Genomic DNA, 15,561 nt, shown 5'->3' on the forward strand with positions numbered 1-15,561 from the left:
AATGAAGTGCAGAGAGATAGGATGGCTTGGAAGGGGTCTAGACATCTTCATGGACCACAAGCTCAACATGAGCCTGAACATAAATGTGATGCAGCAGCTCAAGAAGGCAATGCCATTCTAGGCTGCATCAATATGAGCATAGTGTCAAGATTGAGGGAAGTCATCATCGCACTCGGTTCTGCTTTGGTCAGACTTTCTCACCAGGAATAATGACCCTAAGTCCAATGTTGGGCAACAGATATCAAGAAGGAAATGGACAAGATGTCTGGAGAAGGGCCACCAAAATGGCCAAAGGGTTGAAAGCCATGGATCCTTCTGAAGAGCAGCACAGGAAGCTGCAGGGAATGTTTAGCTTGGAGAAAAGAAGGTCAAGAGAAGGAGACAGGAGAGCCCTGTTGAACTATTGGAGAGGAGGTCCCATTGAGGAGGAGGTCAGCCTTGTTTTCTGCTGTTCCTGAAACAAAGAGCCACGGATTCAGATTGGAGCCAAGGAGATTCCACTTGGACCTGAGGAAGAATGTCCTGAGAGTCAGTGGAATCTAAACTGCCTTTAGAGCCTGGTGGAACCTCTTTCTCTTGAGGTTTGAATCAGGGGGTGGATGTCCATCTATTGCAGTGGTTCTCAACCTTCCTAATGCCATGACCCCTTAGTACAGGTCCTCATGTTGTGGTGACCCGCAACCATAATATTATTTTCGTCGCTACTTCACAACTGTGATTTTGCTACTCTTATGAATGGTAATCTAAATATCTGATATGCAGGATGTATTTTCAGTCACTGGACCAAATTTGGCACAAATACCCGAAACGCCCAAATTTGAATACTGGTGAGGTTGGGGGTGATTGATTTTGTCATTTGGTAATGCTGGAGTTGCTGGGATTTATAGTTCACCTAAAATCAAAGAGCCTTCTGAGCTCCACCAATGATGGAATTGAATCAAACTGGGCACACAGAATTCCCATGACCATGAGAAAATACTGGGAAGGTCTGGTGGACATTGACCTTGAGTTTTTTGGAGTTGTAGTTCACCTACATCCAGAGAACACTGTGGACTCAAGCAATTATGGATCTGGATCAAAGTTGGCACAAATACTCAATATGCCCAAATGTGAACACTGGTAGAGTTTGGAGAAAATAGGCCTTGCCATTTGGGAGTTGTAATTGTTGGGATTTATAGTTCACCTGCAATAAAATAGCATTCTGAACCTTACTGACAGAATTGGACCACACTTTCCACACAGAACCCCCATGACCAATGTTTTCTGATGGTCTTTGGCGACCCCCTCTGACACCCCCTCGCGACCCCCATGGGGGTCCCGACCCCCAGGTTGAGAAACACTGATCTATTGGGAGGGCTTGGGTTGTGCGTCCCTGCATGAGGGAGTCGAGCTGGACTCAGTGGCCACCGAGGGTCTCTCCGTATGCTATGATGCCATGACTCTATGTGCGCTTGCAAGGCATGGAGAGGGTCTCTGCCTTGGAGTCCCCTCAACCTCAGCGGTGCCTCCTCCGCTTGACCCATGGCCTGTTGTTCCCAAAGTGTTGGAGACAGGAAACCGCACCTCTCCGGCCTCTGCGCTGGTTTCCTTCCTGAACCTTGGGAGGAACCCCTGGAAGCGCGGAAGGCAACACACAGCCAGGGAAGGAGTGGAGCCCCAGAAACCTGAAATGCTGGGCTACTCGTACAATCTCCAGCGGAAACGCAAGCGATGCTTCCCGGAGGTCTTGCCCAATGACTGTAAAAGATGACATTGGGATACAAATCCGCTAGGTTTGGAGTAATTTAGAAGTAGCAGTTGAGTAATTTGGAAGTACCAGTTTCCTTCGTGTCAGAACAAGCCTTCAACTGAAGTCCTAAGTACATACTTCACTTATGTGAATCTTCTTTAACAGTTGCTGTTGTGGTGTCTGTTGGGCGAGTGGGCTCATTAACGAAAGACCCTCCTCATAAATGAGCAGCAAAGTAACTTCTCAGCAGCCGCGTGACCCGGCACCAGTCGCCCAAAGTGATCAAAAGAACAAAAACACACAGAGACTAATGAGATCTCTCTCAGAAAATAATATGGTTGCACTATTTACAACAACAAGGTTTCCATGACACAGATAAACAAATAAACCATATATTAGGTTCCTGTGGGTTTTTTCGGGCTATAGAGCCATGTTCTACAGGCATTTCTCCTGACGTTTCGCCTGCATCTATGGCAAGCATCCTCAGAGGTGTGAGGTCTGTTGGAAGTAGGAAAAATGGGTTTATATATCTGTGGAATGGCTGGGGTGGGGCAAGGAGCTCTTCCCTGCTGCATTTAGGTGTGAATGTTTAGCTGATCACCTTCATTAGCATTTGAAGGCCTGCCTGAGCCTGGGAAAATCTGTTGCTGGGAGGTGTTAATCTGAAAGGCACTGAAAGGCACTGCAGACTACTTCAACCAGAGAAGTCAGCCATAGCAGAGCACCTGATGAACCAACCTGGACACAGCATATTATTTGAGAACACAGAAATGCTGGACCACACCAACAACCACCATGTCAGACTACACAGAGAAGCCATTGAAATCCACAAGAAGCATGTGGACAATTTCAACAGAAAGGAAGAGACCATGAAAATGAACAAAATCTGGCTACCAGTATTAAAAAACTCTAAAATTATAACAGCTAAACAACAGAGAGGAAAAAACCAGGCACAGATTAACACCTCCCAGGAACAGATTTTCCCAGGCTCAGGCAGGCCTTCAAATGCTAATGAAGGTGATCAGCTAAACATTCACACCTAACTGCAGCAGGGAAGAGCTCCTTGCCCCACCCCAGCCATTCCACAGATATATATAAACCCATTTTTCCTACTTCCAACAGACCTTCTCAACCTCTGAGGATGCTTGCCATAGATGCAGGCGAAACGTCAGGAGAAATGCCTCTAGAACATGGCTCTATAGCCCGAAAAAAACCCACAAGAACCTAATGATTCCAGCCATGAAAGCCTTCGACAATACATTAAACCATATATTGTCGAAGGCTTTCATGGCTGGAATCACTAGGTTCTTGTGGGTTTTTTCAGGCTATAGGGCCATGTTCTAGAGGCATTTCTCCTGACGTTTCTCAACAAAAGATTTTCCCAGGCTCAGCCAGGCCTTCAAATGCTAATGAAGGTGGTCAGTTGAAACATTCACACCTAGCTCCAGCAGGGAAGAGCTCTTTGCCCCACCCCAGCCATTCCACAGATATATAAACCCTTTTTCCTAGTTCCAACAGACCTCACTACCTCTGAGGATGCTTGCCATAGATGCAGGCGAAACATCAGGAGAAATGCCTCTAGAACATGGCCCTATAGCCCGAAAAAACCCACGAGAACCTAAATAAACCATAGCTTTACATGGAGCAGCTTTCACACTAGAGCAGCGGTTCTCAACTTGGGGGTCGCGACCCCCAGGGGGGTCGTTTGGCCATTTCGGAAGGATCGCGAGGCCACCTCCTTAGGCCCCGCCCCCAATGCCACGCCCAGCTGAGGGCTCTCCTCGCGCAAAGTCTCCCTCGGCTGGGCCGCGGAGTTAGTCATGGGAGTTCTGTGCACCAAGGTTTGTTCCAATCCATCGTTGATGGAGTTCAGAATGCTCTTTGATTTTAGGTGAATTATAAATCCCAGCAACTACAACTCTCAAATACCGAGGTCCATTTTCCCCAAACTCCACCACATTTGGGTATATTGAGTATTTGTGCTAATTCTGGTCCAGATCTATCATTGTTTGAGTCCACAGTGCTCTCTGGATGTAGGTGAACTACAACTCCAAAACTCAAGGTCAATGCCCACCAAACCCTTCCAGTATTTTCTGTTGGTCATGGGAGTTCTGTGTACCAAGTTTGGTTCAATTCCATTGTTGGTGGAGTTCAGAATGCTCTTTGATTGTAGGTGAACTATAAATCCCAGCAAGTCTAACTCCCAAATGACAAAATCAATCCCTCCCGCCAACCCCACTAGTATTCAAATTTGGGCATTTTGGGTATTTGTGCCAAATGTGATCCAGTTAATGGAAATACATCCTGCATATCAGATATTTCCATTACGATTCATAATAGTAGCAAAATTACAGTTATGAAGTAGCAATGGAAATAATGTTATGGTTGTGGGTCACCACAACATGAGGAACCGTATTAGGGGGTCACGGCATTAGGAAGGTTGAGAACCACTGTACTAATTTATCTCTCCAATCCTTAATAGTTAACTCTTTTTCCCCTTACCATGTTTTAGCTATTATTAGTCTCACAGTGACAAAACAATACTGACAAATTTCTTCATCTCCTGAGCAGGAGCAAAGAAACTTCTCAGCAGCAGCGTGACCCGGCAACAGTCGCCCAAAGTGATCAAAAGGACAAAAACACACAGAGACTAATGTGATCTCTCTCAGAAAATAATATGGTTGCACTATTTACAACAACAAGGTTTCCATGACACAAATAAACAAATACACCATAGCTTTACAAGCAGCAGCTTTCACACTAGAGCTTCTCTCACACAGAGGTTTGCCTTGCACTCCTCAGGACAACAGCAGCTTTTACCCACTGACTCTAACAGGCTTCAGCCTACTAACTCTTTCAGTGCTTGACTTACACTTTTGTAATCAAAGATACCTAGTTAATTTTTAATATTTCTGACAGGGTCATGTTCTTTGAGGTCTGACCTACAGGCCTGATTTCTGGTAAATTTATTATTTATTTATGTACAACATTTCTACCCCGTCCTTCTCAACCCCCGAGGGGGGGGACACAGAGCGGCTAACACTGGCAACAATTTGATGCCACAAAACACAGTATAATAACAGTATAAAACCATAAATACACAATAGATGAGAACAGTAACATTAGTTAAACAATCCTTTTTTTAAAAAAAAATTATTGCATTTCTGTGTGGTTACAAGGAAAGTGGGGGAATAATTGTGAAGGAGATAGTAAAGTAGGAAATAATAGTAAATATAAAGTGTTGTGTAGAAAAAAAAGTCTACACACAAAAAAAAGAGAAAAAAAATAAAAAAATAAAAAAATAAAAAAAAATAAAAAAGGGGTTAAAAACAAAAAAATGGTGGACTTCCATCTGTTCTTTGAAGATCTATATTTATATTGGAAAAAAAGTTAAAAAAGAATGGAAAAGGAAATAACATCCCAATCCTTAGTCTGTGGATAAATTGTGGCGAAAAAAGAAAGACTTTCATTTCAAATGGTTCAGTATGCTTTCCTGTAGTACAGTTATTTTTATTCTATATTAGTGATTTTCAAGGGACGACCTCTATATTTTGATGTCTTAGATAGCTTCTCACCGAGTCCCAATTTGTGTGTTTTTTCGGTTTTCCCACATTTGGTGTCAGCCAGTACGTTAGTTCGTCCATGTTCATTATTTCAAGTATCTTACATTGCCACTCTTCAATTTGTGGTGTTTCACTCTCTCTCCATCTTTTGGCGTAGACGATCCTGGCTGCTATAGTCAGGTAGTTAAAAATAATATCTTTATTTTTATCTCCTATTATATCATACATTCCCAGTAGGAAGAACTCTGGTTCTTTCCTTATTTTTATGTCAAGTATACTTTGTATATTATTATGAATTGTATTCCAAAAAATTTTAGCTTTCGGGCACGTCCACCACATATGATAGAAGGATCCTATGTGTTGATCACATTTCCAACATCTATTAGGTGCTTTATTGTCAAACTTTGAGATTTTTTGTGGTGTGATATACCACCTATGCATCATTTTAATTTGGTTTTCTTTTAAATTATAGGAATAGGTGTATTTCATTTTCTGGTTCCAAATCTTCTCCCATTGTTCCAAACGAATTTGATGGCCTATATTTTGTGCCCATTTTATCATAGATTCTTTTATGTGTTCCGTTTCTGTTGTCCATTCTAATAGTTTTTTGTAGATTTTTGTTATTATTTTATTGTTTGTCTTCATAATAATGTCCCAAAATCCCTCCTCATTTCCGAAATTTAATTCTTTATCAGTTTTATAACAGTCCTGTATTTGTCTGTAATTCAGCCAAGACAGAGTGGTAAAAGTTTCTTTGATTTCCTTTTCTTCTTTCAGTATAGGTGTCCCCTTTTCTAGTCTGATTAAGTCTTTATAGTTAAACAATCCTATAGCCCTTTCCATTATTATAGCAATCATATGGTCCAGTACAATGTCCAAAGTGCCGTTGTGCCAGTTAGACAAAGGCCTGGTTCCAAAACCACAATTTCATTTTTTTTCCTAAAGGAAAGGAGGGAGGACGCTGATCTAATCTCAGTGGGGAGCGAGTTCCACAATCGAGGTGTCACCACCAAGAAGGCCCTGTCCCTCGTCCCTACCAGACGCGTTTGCGAGGCTGGTGGGACTGAGAGCAGGGCCTCCCCGGAGGAACTTAAACTATGAGGCAGAACATAGAGGGAGATACATTCGGACAAGTAAGCTGCTCTTGAGAACGTAAAGTCTATGTTCTTGCAATAGGATAATTCCTGTCTGGTACAGTGATAAACCTACGGTCATCTTTGTTTTGGCTTTGATGAATATGATCTAAAACATCTCCTAGAGCAGTGGTTCTCAACCTTCCTAATGCCGCGACCCCTTAATACAGTTCCTCATGTTCTGGTGACCGCCAACCATAAAATTCTTTTGGTTGCTACTTCACAACTGTAATTTTGCGACTGTTATGAATCGTAATGGAAATACCTGATATGAATACTGGTGGGGTTGGGGATTGAGTTTGTCATTTGGGAATTGTAGTTGCTGGAATTTATAGTTCACCTACAATCAAAGAGCATTCTGAACTCCACTAACGATGGAATTGAACCAATCTTGGCACACAGAAGTCCCATGACCAACAGAAAATACTAGAAGGGTTCGGTAGGCATTGACCTTGAGTTTGGGAGTTGTAGTTCGCCTACATTCAGAGAGCACTGTGGACTCAAACAATGATGAATCAGGACTAAATTTGGCGTGGATATTCAATATGTCCAGTTGTGAACACTGGTGGAGTCCGGGGTAAACAGACCTTGACATTTGGGAGTTGTAGTTGCTGGGATTTATAGTTCACCTACAATCAAAGAGCATTCTGAACTCTACCAACAATAGATTGGGCCTAACTTTCCACACAGAACCACCATGACCAACAAATACTGTTTTTCTGATGGTCTTTGGTGACCCCTCTGACACCCCCCTCACGACCCCCCCAGGGGTCACGACCCCCAGGTTGAGAAACACTGTCCTAGAGGATAGTGACCATCTCATAGAGGTCAGAGAACTCTCTTCTGCTCTAGCCGGACTTCACTTGGAATAATAACCCTGTGTCCAGCTCTGAATACCATACAATTCAAGGAGGAGATGGACAAGGTGGAAGGGGTCCAGGGGAGGGAAGCCAAAATGACCAAAGGTCTGGAAACTATGACCTCTGAGGAGCAGCAAGAGGCAGAGCCGGGAATCACCCCATTGAATCAACTCATGGATGACGAGTCAACATCCCGATGGAAATAGTAACACAATTCCAACTGGAGTCTTACTCAACAGGAAGCCTCGTAACAGCAGGAGGTTCTTATTGTACTATGTAACACAACTTTTGTTCCTGGGTTATAAATGGAATTTCCTAATTGGTTCTATCATAAAAACCTGGAAAAAGTTTATTCTGAGTGATATCCTGCCACACATTTTGCACTAGTTTTTCAAGGAATATCTCATTGAGTATCAACCCATTCAACCTAGTTTGTGGCAGCCACAAAAATGAAGTTTCTGGAGCAGAACACCAAAACTCAAAGTAAGGACCACACAATTAAACAGGAAATAACACTTTCAAACCAGGAACAGATTTTTTTCCAATTTTTGTTATATCGCCATTAATAATAAATGGGAAGAGAAGGATCTGTTTGCCATTCATGCTTTACTCAAAGCCCCAATCTCAGTGATGGATCCCAAGTTTCATGTCTCACTAAATAAAAATAAATTCTCATTTGGGCCAAAAAAATTTCTGCAACTTCAGGTCCGAAGAGCAAGTCTTGTGAGCAGAAGATTGCTTCGTTAGGTGCATTTGGAGGGTGTGACGATGTGTAGATTTTATTCCTTTGGTTATGTGTAGTTTGGATAGTGGTTTAGGGATGGTAAGTATGGGAGATTATGTTTTGTGGTGGCTAGTGACTTGAGCTGAGTTGCCATAGCAACGGGGGCGGCGCCAACTATCACTTCACGGTGCAGCTTTTTGAAAGTGGCAGTCTGTGGCCGGTGAGCTACAGGAAGGGACTGATTTCTCTAGTGGGAGAAACAGGGAATTAGTCAGTACGCCAGTGAGCTACTGAGTGAACTGAATCTTTTGGTGGAGATTCAGGGAATGTGTCTGTAGCCAGTGTGCTATAGGGAAAGACTGAATCTCTTGGTGGAGATTCAGGGAATCAATTGGTGACCAAGTGGTTGCAGAGAAGGACCCGGTACAGGGGGTTGTTGATTCTGAATTAAGAATCAAGGTTTGGCTGGGTTTAAGCCTGTTGTGCCAGCTGTGAAACCTTATGAAGTGTTTGCCTGAGTTTACTCATGAAACCTTTCCAATGTATCCATCAAGATTTGTGCCTCTTTTGAAGAACAGTTATACATTGTTATACTCCTGTTAAAATAAACTTGTTACTGTTTTCCTCAAGCCTTGCCTGATACAGTTTCTCCTAAGTTGAACAGCCTGCAATAGTAAAGTCAAGCCAAGAAAGTAAACGCTACGCTATCAAGTGAATAAAGCCTTCTGTAATTAACAGTCCCTTTATAAAATAGTTCCTAGGCTGATATTGATCGTTGCCCGGCTTCCCTCATAGATTAGGTGGCAGTGGGTGTTTTACCACTCGCACCTTCACATTTGGTGGCATTCGGTGGCATTAAAACGGTCATTGTTACAATTGGTGGCAGCAGTTTAACGACTCCTTCACAGAGGGAACAAGAGGTGTATCTACACTGCAGAATGGATGCAGTTTGACACCACTTGAACTGCTCTGGCTCAATTCTATGGAACCCTAGAAGCTGTGGTTTGGTAAGGTCTCCTCACTCTGGCAGAGAAAATGTGGCCTTGGAAAACTACAATCCCCCACACACATACACACTCCCAAGTCCATAGCCAGGTGTGAAGGTGGCGGGGTTATGGATTCAACCACCACCACCCTAATTTTTTTCAGATTAAAACAAAAAGCATTTACTCATGAATTTTCAAGACCTTGTTGCGATCTCATGCCAGATCAGGAGACACTAATCCAAAAAGTCATCTCAAAACTGCAGCTATGAATGCCCAAATACAGAATGAACTCATAGACATTTGTGGTGATAAGATATTCCAAAAATTGTTGAAATATGCAGTGCATCACAGTGTTTCTCTGTTTTGGCAGATGAAACTTTGGGTGTGAGTACCTTAGAACAGTCATCACCAAATGATGCCTGATCTAACAGGTTTCCCCTTGAGGCAAACCTTATATCCCAAAACTCAGAAATTGGTTTTGTTTTCCCCCACATTTACCCCTTATCAGTCGAAGCCTTTCAGAGCGACGTAAACACTGAGTTTGCTGTCGATCCTGGCTAATCTCCAGCTGCCTATTCTTCAGCTCCCTATCTGGCTGCTCATTAAAATTCCCAGGTGTCAGATTGTTTTCCAAACCCAAATCTTGAGAGCTCACAGAGAGAGGGAGTGAACCATCATTGCTAGGCCCAGCAGGGATATTCTCATGAGAAACTGCCCTTTGCACTGGGGCCTCTCTGTCACTGTCTGCCTGAAAATCATTGACCAAACCATCTCCATCTTCTATCTCAGCCTCGGCACCATCATTTCCCTCATCATTTCCCACACCAGGATCCCGAAACACAAACACAGGCTGATTCTCAACAGAACCAGGTATCCAAAAGTACAGTCTTCAACTCGAACAAAACACGCAGAGATGTTTGTTCTTTCCCAAATAAGCAGGAAGGCTTTTCTTTCTACTTTGTTCCAGAAGTATACAAAGGGTGTGTGTATACACACACACACACACACACACCAATGTTTTTTCTGCCTTCCTACCTGGGTCATCTGCTTGGTACCTGGCCAAGCTCTGGTGCAAACGTGCAATTGGGGAAGATGCTAAGCAATAAGCGTACATCTTTCCCATCCAAAAAATACAATGCACCCAAAAAACAAAGAAAATCCATCTAGAATGGAAGCAGCTGCCTCATTGTGCTGTCATATTGCAAGGCAAAGACAATGGCTGCAGATGTGATTGATTGGGTCATGAAAGGACCATCTGAGGCATTTTGGATGCAGAGAGGGCTCCGAAGGTGGCACATGCGCTCCTCTGCAGCAAGATGGGAAAGGAAGGTCTGGGTTGGAGGTGCATTCATCATCGCCCACTCACTGCAAGGATGGCCCGCCCAAGGCACCCATTAGGAATAATGAAGGTAATAACGCTGATGGCAATATCCAGCTCCCTTCTCCATACTCACAAATGATTAAAACCAACACAGACTGAGAAACAAGCATCTCCAAAGGACAATGTGAAAAGCAAGGAAGCCATGAAAACGAATGTCAAGGGACAGGATATTACTACAAATGCTACACAGGAGTCAGTTTGCAAAGATCCTGATGCTACTGTGATCAGTAGCCACCTGGGGCAGCCCTCGGTGATGTCACTGAGCCTGGAGATGCATTCATCTTTCAGCATTCATTTAAAGACAACCCTAGTATTGTGTTCAGTTCTGGGCACCACAATGTTGACTCTAAGCTGGAATGTGTCCAGAGGAGGGTGACTAAAATGATCAAGTGTCTGGAGAACAAGCCCTATGAGGAGCGGCTTAAGTAGCTGGGCATGTTTAGCCTGAAGAAGAGAAGGATGAGAGGAGACAGGATGAGGGCCATGGAGAAATATGTGAGAGGAAGCCACAGGGAGGAGGAGGGAGCAAGCTTGTTTTCTGCTTCCCTGGAGACTAGGACGCAAGGGAACAATGGCTTCAAACTCCAAGAGAGGAGATTCCATCTGAACATGAGGAAGAACTTCCTGACTGTGGGAGCCGTTCAGCAGTGGAACTCTCTGCCCTGGAGTGTGGTGGAGCCTCCTTCTTTGGAAGCTTTGGAACAGAGGCTGGATGGCCATCTGTCAAGGGTGATTTGAATGCAATATTCCTGCTTCTTGGCAGAATGGGGTTGGACTGGATGGCCCTCGAGGTCTCGTCCAACTCTAGGATTCTAGGATTCTAGTATAACACATGAAGAAAATAGATGTGCACTCTTTTGAAGTCAATGAGTCCCACCCTGAGATTCCTCTCTGCCTTCAAAAGAGAGGGGGCAGACCCCCAAATACCTGGGGTGCTCAGGTGAGTGACTGGGCCTGGGCTGCTTTATTTATTTACTTACTACATTTCTATCCCGCCCCTCTCAGCCCACAGGCAACTCGGAGCGGTTTACAGTCAATATCAAAGACATTAAATACAATTTAAAAACAATAAATTTAAATAGAAAACCAAGTAAAACGATCAATATCAATAAAAAAAAACATATATCAATTTGAGTCTCCTAGTTAAAAGCGTTATCCAATAACCTCGTCGAATCGTTCCGTTTTCTCCATGTCTGTCATATTGCGTCTGCAAATGCTTGCTCAAAGAGCTACGTTTTGACCTGCTTTTGAAATGTTAAAAGGGAAGGGGCTGAGGGGCCACCACTGAGCCGAGGGGCCACCACTGAGAAGGCCCTGTCTCTCGTCCCCGCCAACCGTACTTGTGACAAATGTGGGATCAAGAGCAGGGCCTCTCCAGGTGAACTTAAAGTCCTGGAGGGTTCATAAGGGGAGATGCGTTCAGACAAGTAAGTCGGGCCAGAACTGTTTAGGGCTTTATAGGCTAAAGCCAACACTTTGAATTGTGCCCGGTAGCACACTGGCAGCCAGTGGAGCTGGCGCAACAGAGGAGTCATGTGTTCCCTGTGTGCTGCTCCCATTAGCAACCTGGCTGCCGAACGTTGGACCATTTGAAGCTTCCGAGCAGTCTTCAAGGGCAACCCCACGTAGAGAGCGTTGCAGTAGTCTATACGGGATGTAACCAGAGCATGGACTACCATGGCCAAGTCAGACTTCCCAAGGTACAGGCGCAGCTGGCGCACAAGTTTTAATTGTGCGAATGTTCTCCCGGTCACTGCCAAAACCTTTTCTGCTGCAAAGCCCTCTGGCTCTCAGCTTGACTTCCTTGGCAGGGCTGCTGGGAGCCTTTCGTGGCTGCTGGCTGGGCTAATCCAAGGGAGAGAGTGGCCCGCATCTGGAAAAGCCACAGGTGGCAAGCTGGAAGCGGGAAGAGGAGTGTCCTTAATGGCTCTTCTCCTTCAAGAGGTCCTTAACCACTGGGTGGAAAGTAACATCTGGCAGCTTCCCAAATTCCATTCCCTGTGCCACGGCCTGGAGCCTCTTGCGTGTCCACGGCGCCCTCTTGAGGACTCCTGGGGTTCAACTTGGCCATATAACCCGAAAAACCTACAACAACCCAGCCAGGGAGTCTCTTCTCGGTGGGCCCACTCCCCTCTCTCTGGACCAATGAGGCAGATAGAGGTCTCTCTAGCACAGTGATGCTCAACCTTCCCAATGCCGCGACCCCTGAATTCAGTTCCTCGTGTTATGGTGACCCCCAAACATAACATTATTTTCGTTGCTGTATTGTCGAAGGCTTTCATGGCTGGAATCACTGGGTTGTTGTAGGTTTTTTGGGCTATATGGCCATGTTCTAGAAGCATTCTCTCCTGACGTTTCTCCTGCATGTATGGCAGGCATCCTCAGAGGTAGTGTCTAGATCTAGGGAAGAAGTCCTGCTCCCCATGCTCTATTCCGCTTTGGTTAGACCACTTTACCTGGAATATTGTGTCCAATTCTGGGCACCACAATTCAAGAGAGATATTGACAAGCTGGAATGTGTCCAGAAGAGGGCGACTAAAATGATCAAGGGTCTGGAGAACAAGCCCTATGAGGAGCGGCTTAAGGAGCTGGGCATGTTTAACCTGAAGAAGAGAAGGCTGAGAGGAGACATGATAGCCATGTATAAATATGTGAGAGGAAGCCACAGGGAGGAGGAGGGAGCAAGTTTCCTTTCTGCTTCCCTGGAGACTAGGACGCAATGGAGCAATGGCTTCAAACTACAAGAGAGGAGATTCCACCTGAACATGAGGAAGAACTTCCTGACTGTGAGAGCTGTTCAGCAGTGGAACTCTCTGCCCCGTAGTGTGGTGGAGGCTCCTTCTTTGGAAGCTTTGAAACAGGGGCTGGATGGCCATCTGTCAGAATGGGGTTGGACTGGATGGCCCATGAAGTCTCTTCCAACTCTTTGATTCTATGATTCTATGATTCTAGTGAGACAGGGCCTTCTCGGTGGTGGCCCCTCAACTGTGGAACTCCCTTCCCATCAGGAATATTAGATTGGCTCCCTCCTTCCTGACCTTTGGAAAAGGATCATAGAATCATAGAATCAAAGAGTTGGAAGAGACCTCCTGGGCCATCCAGTCCAACCCCATTCTGCCAAGAAGCAGGAATATTGCATTCAAAGCACCCCTGACAGATGGCCATCCAGCCTCTGTTTAAAAGCTTCCAAAGAAGGAGCCTCCACCACACTCCCTCTGGGGCAGAGAGTTCCACTGCTGAACGGCTCTCACAGTCAGGAAGTTCTTCCTTATGTTCATGTTCAGGAGTGAAAACCTGGCTCACTCCTGAAGCGTTTGGAGCTACAGCATCACCAGTTAATACAACATCGCAATACGAACATGGAATGGCTAAGACTATGTAAACGGTTGAGGAATTTGGATTGGTAGACATTGGTTTTTTATTGATTTTTTTATAGTTTTACCATTTTTATGGATTTTATATGTATTTATGATGTGTTTTAATTGTCTTTATTTATATATGTATTCTATATGGCATCTAATTGTTGCCGATCTGTACGCCGCCCTGAGTCACCTTTGGACTTTGTTTGTTTGTTTGTTAAAAAATGCAGTACAACTGTTTGGCTTGCTCCTGACACGATAAATAAATAAATACCTTTGGACTGAAATGGGCGGGATAAAAATGTCGTAAATAAATGAATGAATAAATAAATAAATACTTCATAACTGTAATTTTTCTACTATTATGAATTCCAATGCAAATATCATATATGCAGGATGTATTTTCATTCACTGGACCAAATTTGGCACATATTTATACCCCATATTTATGCCCCAATTTGAATACTGGCGGGGTTATGTGTGTGTGGAGGGGGGGGGGGTTGTACTTGCTGGGATTTATAGTTCACCTACAATTAAAGCGCATTCTGAACATCATCAGTGATAGAATTGAATCAATCTTGAGCTGTTTGGCAAGGGAACCTGCGGCTGGGAATCTGCTGGGGCCTCCTTTTCTGGAGTCTGGGTGGCCATCTGCGGAGGGCTCTGCCTGTGCCCTCCCTCCCTCCCTCCTTCTTTCCCTCCTTCTTCTCCTCCTTCTTCCAAGGCCAGGCAGCTGCACCAAGGCTTCCAGGCTCAATACTAAACTGCTGCGCTCAGCTTTCAGGCTGCAGAAGGAGGAGGAGGAGAAAGAAGGAAACATTCAAGGACCTTTTGCTTCTCCTTCTCCAAAGGTGGGAGGAGGATGCCTTTCGAGGACAGGAGCAAAGTGGATGCGAAGCAGACCAGGATTCAAACCTTGAGGTCCTGAGCAAAGATGGCCAGAGAGCCTGCTGGACACAGACCGGAGGAAGGGCAAGAATCATAGAACCATAGAATCCTAGAGCTGGAAGAGACCTCATGGGCCATCCAGTCCAACCCCATTCTGCCAAGAAGCAGGAATATTGCATTCAAAGCACCCTTGACAGATGGCCACCCAGCCTCTGTTTAAAAGCCTCCAAAGAAGGAGCCTCCACCACACTCCGGGGCAAAGAGTTCCACTGCTGAACGGCTCTCACAGTCAGGAAGTTCTTCCTCATGTTCAGGTGGAATCTCCTCCCTTGTAGTTTGAAGCCATTCTTCCATTGCGTCCTAGTCTTCAGGGAAGCAGAAAACAAGCTTGCTCCCTCCTCCTCCCTGTGGCTTCCTCTCACATATTTATACATGGCTATCGTATCTCCTCTCAGCCTTCTCTTCTTCAGGCTAAACATGCCCAGCTCCTTAAGCCACTCCTCATAGGGCTTGTTCTCCAGACCCTGGATCATTTTAGGCGCCCTCTTTCTCTGGACACATTCCAGCTTAGAGTCAATATCTCTCTTGAATTGTGGTGCCCAGAATTGGACACAATATTCCAGGTGTGGTCTAACCAAAGCAGAATAGAGCATGGGGAGCAGGACTTCCCTAGATCTAGAGTAGGCCTCAGTGTGAGAATGGCGTGGTGTGAGAAGCTTCAGTGAGAGAAGCCACAGGTTGAAGACCTCGTGCGTGAAGCTCCAGTATGAAGGCTGCTGTGTGTAAAAGGCTACTCCGTGGAGCTCCTGTGTAAGTTTGGTGTGAGAGAAACCTCAGTGAGAGCGAAGCTGTTTATCTGCATGAGAAAGGAGCCCAGCATGGAAGCAAAGAAGGAAGTATATAGAACTTTATTTGTGTTATGGAAGCCTTGTTACTGT

This window comes from Anolis sagrei, chromosome 6 (genome assembly GCF_037176765.1).
Source record: "Anolis sagrei isolate rAnoSag1 chromosome 6, rAnoSag1.mat, whole genome shotgun sequence".
Taxonomy (NCBI): domain Eukaryota; kingdom Metazoa; phylum Chordata; class Lepidosauria; order Squamata; family Dactyloidae; genus Anolis; species Anolis sagrei.